Source organism: Jaculus jaculus, chromosome 4 (genome assembly GCF_020740685.1).
Source record: "Jaculus jaculus isolate mJacJac1 chromosome 4, mJacJac1.mat.Y.cur, whole genome shotgun sequence".
Taxonomy (NCBI): domain Eukaryota; kingdom Metazoa; phylum Chordata; class Mammalia; order Rodentia; family Dipodidae; genus Jaculus; species Jaculus jaculus.
In genome coordinates this window covers 75,935,933-75,944,623 of record NC_059105.1, presented here as the reverse complement: position 1 = coordinate 75,944,623, position 8,691 = coordinate 75,935,933, and positions in this window count along the sequence as shown.

Here is an 8,691-nt window from a genome sequence, read left to right as displayed (position 1 = left end):
GATTCAGACATCCCCAATAAACTTACATGTTCTGAATGCTAGTTCTCCAGCTGGTGGCAAGTTGGGAATTGAAGCCACGTGGAGGTGATGTATGGTTGTGGGTGAGCTCATGGTTTTTATAGCCAGTTTCCCCTTACCAGTGTTTAACACTCTCTCCTGCTGCTGTTTTCTACTTGATGTTGGCCAGGAGGTGATGTCCACCCTCTGCTCAAGCCATCATTTCCCCCTGCCATCATGGGTCTTCCCCTGGAATCTGTAAGCCAAAAGAAACCCTTTCCTCCCACAAGGTAACAACGCTGTGAAAGAGAGCACAATCCCACGTTCTGGGATAGAGACATATGGGGGGACAAAACTGAGTTTGAGAACTTTGAGTTTGCATATCCCTCTACCTTCAGCAAAGAGCTGTTTTCTTACATAGGAAGGAGTTGGCCTTATAGTGACTGGGTCTAGGGTAGTTAATTCAGCAACTGAGGCTCATTCTTTATAGAATCAACTTGTCCCACTCCTCATTGCCTCCTTACTGATACAGACCATTAGACTCTGATAAGAGCCAAAAGGAGGAGAAGATGGGTTTGGGAGCAAGAAAGAGCCTGTACATTGAAAAACTTAAAGAACCTTCATTAATTTCTATTGATAGGAGTTTAGGTAGTATATAAGGAAATGAATTGCATGGGTATTAGACCAAGAAATAAAATGGAAGGTAAGGTCAGATTGAACTTAAGGATTTATTCATGCAGGATTTGGCCTTTAACTTATTGTCTTGAGTTGCTAGTACTGGTGTTAGTACTCTATTACATTAATTATTTGAAGCCTGAACTTAGTTGATTGTGGTCTATTTTCAATGAGGTTGAATAACATAAGTTACTGGGAAATAAATGCTCAGGAAAAAAAAGGGTGCACAGTCAGTTGATTTTGAACTTCCATTATCAAAAGGGGACCTGAGTAAATGCCCTTTATCAAGACCTTAAGGAGTATGAGCATGCTTGAAAACTTAAATCGTGTTCCATAGCGGCTGTACTCTCAGTGCCAGAGGTGACAGTAAAGGCAAGAGATAATAGAACTGGATTTGCTGATGATAATCAGAATAATAGGACCAGAGATTTTGGGGCCATTTACTGCAACAAACCATAGGGAGGGAGAAGTTAGCAGGAAGTTCTACTTCCAAAGATCTATGGCACCAGCTAATAGATTTTGAAGCTCTTGGATATAAAATAAAAAGGCAGGGCTTGCAGGATGGCTTAGCAGTTAAGATGTTTGCCTGCAAAGCCAAAGGACCCAAGTTTGATTCTCCAGGACCCATGTTAGCCAGGTGCACAAGGGGGGTGCATACATCTGGAGTTTGTCTGCAATGGCTGGAGGCCCTGGCACACCCATTATCTCTCTTTATCTCTCTCTCTCTCCCTCTTTCTCTGTTAAATAAATAAATAAATATAAAATATTTTTTAAAGGCAGCCAACAGAGGAGTTTCTTGGCATACATAAGAAGAAAAGTACTAGATATATGACAGGCACAAGTTTAATTGGAGTTAGAGAAGTGGGATTCACTCCTGAAGTTTGTTCTCAGACCTAAGTCAGTAGCCCTGGAGACCTGCACTTAAGGAGTAGGTCTGACGATCTCACCATCAGGTCATAGATGCATAGCACAAGTCTTCTCCCATATATACTATTAAGGTACTTGCATAAAGATGGTTACACGCAGGAGATGCAGACATTAACTTTAACATGCATCAGAAAGATGGGGCTTTATCCCTTCCTGCCTTCTCATGGGCAGGAGCTCTTCATAGTTTCTTCTCTTTCCTTCTCTTAATCTAATATAGTCTCTAAAATTTTACTCTCTAATCTGTGCTTTTCAATTCTTTGACTCCATAAGACAGGAATGCAGGGACACCCCAAAATACTCATGTCATATCAGTGATATTGGTACCTTGGCAGAGGAACCCAAATTCCTATGCCACAGTGGTGTGGTGTATTGGTATTTGTTAGTGCATCAGTGAAGAACCATCAAATTTTGGTTTTATATTGGTGTGTGTGCCTGGGAATTCAGAGGATAAGCGTTTTGCTTCCTGCCTTCCTGATGGCAGGAGGCATGATCAATCTTTTTCATTTCCTAATTCTTTCTTTCCTGAAACTTTCTTCACTTGTGAACTGGGTACATTTAAAAGTTCGAAGGTGGAAGATTTAGGAAAGTTCTACGGGATGCATATAGTAAAACTTTCTTCTTTCTCTTTTTGCCCACTTCTAAAGCCAACAGCAAAATGCAATGCTGTGTGTAGAATATTGACTGAACTTGCCACGATATATTTTGGTTGCTATGTATAACATTGACTTGAGTTTGAAATGCTATTTACCAGTGCTAATGTGATTGACACATGGAGCACTCTCCTGGGTTTATGCTGGAGCAATAAACTGGGACACAGGTTCAAACAGCAGCCACACACACACCCCGCCCAGACAATATCATCTTTGGAAAGCTCAGCCCAGGATTTGCTTTTTGAAGGCCACCTACTCAGACTCACCTCAAAGCCAGTGTGGACCATGCTAAACCAGGAAGGATATGGCAAGAATGACAGTTGAGCTTCCAGCATCTCCTTTCCTACACATAATCCAGTTTCATTCATTGTGACTTTTGTTCTTAGGAAGATAAGGAAGCCTCATATTCTGATTACCTGTGGCTTTCTCCACAGGATCTCCATTCACAATTCCTGGATAAAAATGAGTTTATGATGGGTATTTGCTATAGGGGTTCAAATGTAAACCCCATACCTGAACTCATGGGTATTTTTGTTCATTTTATTTATTTATTTATTTGAGAGCGACAGACAGAGAGAGAAAGACAGATAGAGGGAGAGAGAGAGAATGGGCGTGCCAGAGCTTCCAGCCACTGCAAATGAACTCCAGACGCGTGCGCCCCCTTATGCATCTGGCTAACGTGGGACCTGGGGAACCGAGCCTTGAACCGGGGTCCTTAGGCTTCACAGGCAAGCGCTTAACCGCTAAGCCATCTCTCCAGCCCTCATGGGTATTTTTAACCAAAGAATTGGATAAACCAGACTGAAAAGGATACTTATTAAATTGTGACATTTTTTATTCAGAAGTCAGGCAGGGTAAGGGAGAGTCCATGGATCAAAGAAGGGGAAGTCAGCCGGGCAGGTGTAGTGGCACATGCCTTTAATCCCGTCTTTCTTCCCAACATTTTCTTCCAGGACTTCATCTTGCACTCTATCAATGCACTTTTGGGGTTCCTTAAATCCACTGTGGAAATTTCCCAATTGCCACATCTAGTGATATCACTCAGGTCAAAGAAGCAAGATGATTCTTGATCCCAATCCTCTAATAGCAGTTAGGCTTACTTTTGTAGAGGGGAGGATGCAGTAATTTAGTGAGACTGGACCCCTGAGAGTTGAAGCAAGGAATGTTCTTGAAGCTGCCCTTGCAATAGTCACTTGGTCACTTTGCTAGAGATCAGAGAAGGTTCTGGTTTTCTTATCTCTTGCCTAGAGGAGTTCCCTAACTCTGTTTTGTTGTTGGCAGTTTTTTTTTTGTTGTTTGTTTTTTTTTTGTTTTTTGTTTTTTGAGGTAGGATTTCATCCTAGTCCAGGCTGACCTGGAAGAATTCACTCTGTATTCTCAGGGTGGCCTTGAACTCACAGTGATTCTCCTACCTCTGCCTCCTGAGTGCTGGGATTAAAGGTGTGTGCCACCATACCAGACTTCTAAATCTGTTTTTGTATAACCAACCTGAGTCATTCTATAAGAATACTAAATATGTGAGGACCATTCCAAATACTGAAATGATTTAATGTTGGTAGACACTCCACATGGATGGTAGTCTATATAAAAGTGAATAGTTGATACGTTCTTGAGATTAAGGATAAACTACCAGAATTTTTAAGTGAAAATGCCAAGACATTCAACATTCTTTCTCTCCCTCTTTTCTTTTTTTTTTTTTTTTGTACATTCTTAATATGTATATTTTTTTGTTTGATTTTTGAGGTAAGGTCTCATTCTACTGCAGGGTGGCTTGGAATTCACTTTGTAGTCTCAGTGTAGCCGCAAACTCATAGCAATCCTCCTAATTCTGTCTCATGAGTGCTGGGATTAAAGGTATGCACCACCATACCTGGCTTTAATGTAAGTTTTTAGTGGAGGAAATCAATAGGACTTTGATACTGGTGACTTAAAAAATGTACATTCTACATTGCTTGCAACTTAATATTTGCATTTCACCCTTTGCTCATATAGTAAGGCTAAGCAGAAGTTGGCCTCACAAACCATCAAACCCAAATGGTATTAGAAGAGTCCATAGATAACTGACCCATTCATTGTCTTCTCTATGTATCAAAAGCTATAGCACATGAACTGATTAAAATGGTGTTTGTTCATTTGTTTGTTTTTCCACTTAATGAAACCTTAGGAAATTTACAAAAAGAAACTCATGATTATCAATAGATTTTTGGACTAAGATATCCTCTTCTGTTAGTTTACTAACCTCTGAAGAAAAAGTAACCATTCACTTGATACAGGAACCAATAGAGACCAAATGCATGACTATAAACATCAAGGTTTTATATTGCCCAGATGTTCTTCTTTAACTGGTGTTATTTAATTCCTGACACCAGAAATTGAAAGTATGAGGAACATTCTATTATACAGTAAAAAGAGCATACATGATATCTTGCATACCCAGAAATCATGAGTATACTTCAGCCTGCAACTTCTGTTTTCATTACACCACTTATATCTGCTAAACATTGTTTCCCTCAACTCATACCTATGGTTTTCTGGGAATTTTAACATTACATGTTCCAACACAGGATATGTAGTTCTAGTATAGAAGTGCAAACATGACAATTTTGGTTAATGTTGTTTAAGTTTACTCACTATTCCTCTGATGTCCTATGAGATTTCATGTTGGAGCATGACTCAACAGATAGATAATAATTTGGTTCCTGATAGGACTTGGTGCTTGACCCTCTCTCTCTCTATGTCTGTCTCTCTGATGCTGAGGGTTAAAGTTGGTCATTGTTGTTTGTTTTGCATTGTTGTTTTGTTGAAGGAGGTCTCATGTAACCTGGAAAGGCCACAGACTTGCTAGGTAGTCAGGCATGACCTTGAGTTCCTAATAGCCCCACCTCTACCTCCTACATGCTGGGATTAAGACATGCCACCACACCCATCTACATGTCTTCTAAGGATACTTTTGAAGGGATTTGGAGCCTGCTGAGATTATTCGGGATATTGTTAGCTTCTTTCTTCCTGAAATAATGTAGCCTTTACTCTTTCTGTGAATTAGAAGCTGGTATCTTTGAGGTCCATCACCCAATCTATTATGTGTGACCCCTTTCTTGCGGACACAGATTTTCTAATGAGTGCAGAACAATTGTATATATCAAGATGCAAAAGGGATGGACTGCTCTGCCTACATGCCATGTCTTCATAAGTATTCCCTGTTTGGCATTCCTCTTGTTCTGTGCTGTAGGAAGCTCTCTGGGTGGACTGCATGGCAGAGCAATTTTCCCTCAGGCTCATGTTCAGGTTCACCCCAAATAAGGACCCCAGTGAGAGAACAGAAAGAAAGTAGAACAAGATAAAATACTTAATAACCCATCATCTTCTTATTCTAACCCCTTCACCAAAGGCCTTCTGCATGCTTCTATTGAAAGTTACAGTACCAGTAGATGGCCTTTTCATCTGTTTTTGTTTTTTACAGATAAATAGTCTTTGTAGAAAAAATTAAATTTATTTTACTTTTGCCACAGCGCGCGCGCACGCGCGCGCGCACACACACACACACACACACACACACACTAGCGACTCAATGCTGCAAACAAAGACAAGATACTTGCTCTACTATTTTGCATGGAATCTGGGCAGGTAGGCTTTGCAAGCAAGCCTCTTTAACCTCTAAGCTATCATCCTAGACCCTATAATATACTCTTTTTTTTGAAGGTTCTATTTTTAGGTATGAGGAAGGTGGTAGAGTGGAATATTAGAAAATATTTAATAATTAAATCTTTCTTTTAAAAAACAATAGGTATACACAGACAAACAAGGCCATCTACATTTGCTCCCAATTTTTATGGTATGAATGATATATAGAACACACAACTAATAAATAAAAATAAAATATGCAATACAATAAATTCCTTCATGCTGATTGATTTTCAGAGTGCTTTTGTTGATTTTTGCTGAGCTCTTAAAATTGACAAACGTGTATAAGTCCAATAGGAATTTTGGTTGCTATTTTCATTTATGTTAATGCTTAAGATGAAAGTGGAACAAAGATGATGAATTATGTAACTCATTTGTAAACAATGTGAATGAAATCAAAGAACAGGTTTAACCACTGGGAAGATACATTGACAAATTTTAAAGTTATTCTTCAGAATATAGTGGCTAGAGTCATGAAGCAATTTAAGTGTAATTCACATTAGTAGAATTAGCATACCCTTACTTTCTTAAGTCTATTCAATCAACAATAAAATAAATCAAACACTTTTATGCATTTTTAAAAATACATTTGCTAATGCCTGTGGTGTAAATACTCCCTCCATGGCAAAGTTTAAACTACTCAATGTGCTGTCATTGAATGTAAAGTGGCATGCAATAAACAAAGCTTATTATACTATTTCCATCATCCAGTTAAAATACTCATACTTCAAAAACATACATACATAATAAAATAATTAATAAATGATAGGCTTAGAATATATATTACTTTTCAAAATATAATTTATTTAATGGCGAGTTTAGATAATTTTAAAAATACTTTATTTAATTGCAAGGGGAGAGAGAGAGAGGGAGATTGGACATACCAGTGTCTCTTCCCATTATAAATGAACTTCAGATGCATATACCACCTTGTACATCTGGCTATATGTGGGTACTGGGGAATCAAACCCATGCCAGCAGGCTTTGGAAGCAAGTGCCTTTAACCACTGAGTCATCTCTCCAGCCCTAGTTAATTTTTAGTAATGGGTATGCTTGACAACTGACTTGCAAGCTTCTAAAAATTTAAATTAGCACTTATAAGCCAGTACTTGTTACAGTACAGCACTATAAAACAGAGTTTCAGTGTTTATTCCAGGGCACAGTATCCCTTGTGATATTGTACATTCTGTTCACATCTTGTAAATAATGCTTCCTTAATTAAAGTGTGAAATTATGCAGAGAGGATGGGCCATTGCCTTTTCTGTGAGGGTCCTGTTTAATAACATCAAGTGAGTGTTATGGTGAAAGGAGACTGAAAAGTGAGAATACATGCAACAGGGAGGAAAGCAGGAGAATGTGGTACCTTAGACAGGAAGAAATATTTTGACAATGTTTGCAGGTCATGACCATGAGGATTGATAAGGGGCAACTGTTTTGGCAAGATAAAGATCATTGGTAAATTTGATAAGTGAGTTCCCATTGAAATGATGAAGTTGAAAGATCCATAAGGAGCTTAAAAGAGGATGAGAAGTGGTTAAGTAGAGAGGGAAAGCTTTGCCATTGAAATAAGTAGAGAAAGGGCTTTCTGGTGGGAATATGGGAGCTGTTGATCTACACTAGCAGAAAGGAACACAGCAGACAAAGGAGGAAATATAGATCAGATGGAACATTATGTGGCTTTGTCCTAATTGCTTCTATTACTCAATTAAATACAGATGACATTGGATAAAAAGTAGAAAGAAGTGGCATGTTTGAGATTTAAGGAGTGAGGAGATGTTTAGTAACTGTTCATGCTTATAATTTTGTTTTATTTTATTTAGGGAGAGCAAACTGAACAGGAAAATTTTATATAATTGTGAAGAAAATACAGGGATGATAACTGTGCCTGTATGCATAGGATTTTGCTCATCACTTGGCAGATATTAGAGGATTAATTTACTTATTCACAAATACTTACCAAATGCATACTGGATGTCAGACAGTGTTCGAGGCATCTCAACTGTAGCAATTTAAAATGTCAGATTTCAAATAATCATTACTTGATTTATTAGAGCAGGTGTTAGGAGAATTTTTTATAAAGGTGTAGATATATTTAAATTTTGAGGCAGGTGGTCTATGTTGTAACTATTTGGCTGTCATCACAGCATAAAAGAAGTTATGGACAATAAATAAATTAAAAATAGCCTGGGCTGTATTTCAAAAAATATTATAAAAACATACTACAGGACTATAGATGTGGTTCACTAAAAGAGTACTTGCCTAGAAGTCCCAAAGCCCTAGGTTTTTTCTCCAAAACTGCAGAGGGCAGTGAGTGGGAGAAGGCAAAATCCATCAATATGCTTGAGGATGACTAGTGCTTTATAGACAATTGAAGATAAAGAAAGCAGTTGAATATTTGTGATTCAAGTGATCAACTGGGGAATCATTGGAGATGATTGAAGAAGTAGGAAACCAACACAAAAATGAAAGGAAAATAGTGTCTATTATAACCTGAAAGAACTACATAAAGGATTGACAGGAAAAGGGGAGATGAAGGATATAGAAAACTAATCATTACAGAGATCTAGGTTTGTTATTTAGTATGCTGCTTAAGTCTTTATAAGACCAGTCGGTGAAGGAATGAATATAATACTTCAATATTTTTATTTACAAACATATTTAAATAAGATCTTTTAAAAAGAAGGGAAAATAGGACAGTAAGTGAAGTGGAAATCATCATATATATCATATAGTCTGGGAGTTAAGACTTTTACTTTCTCTT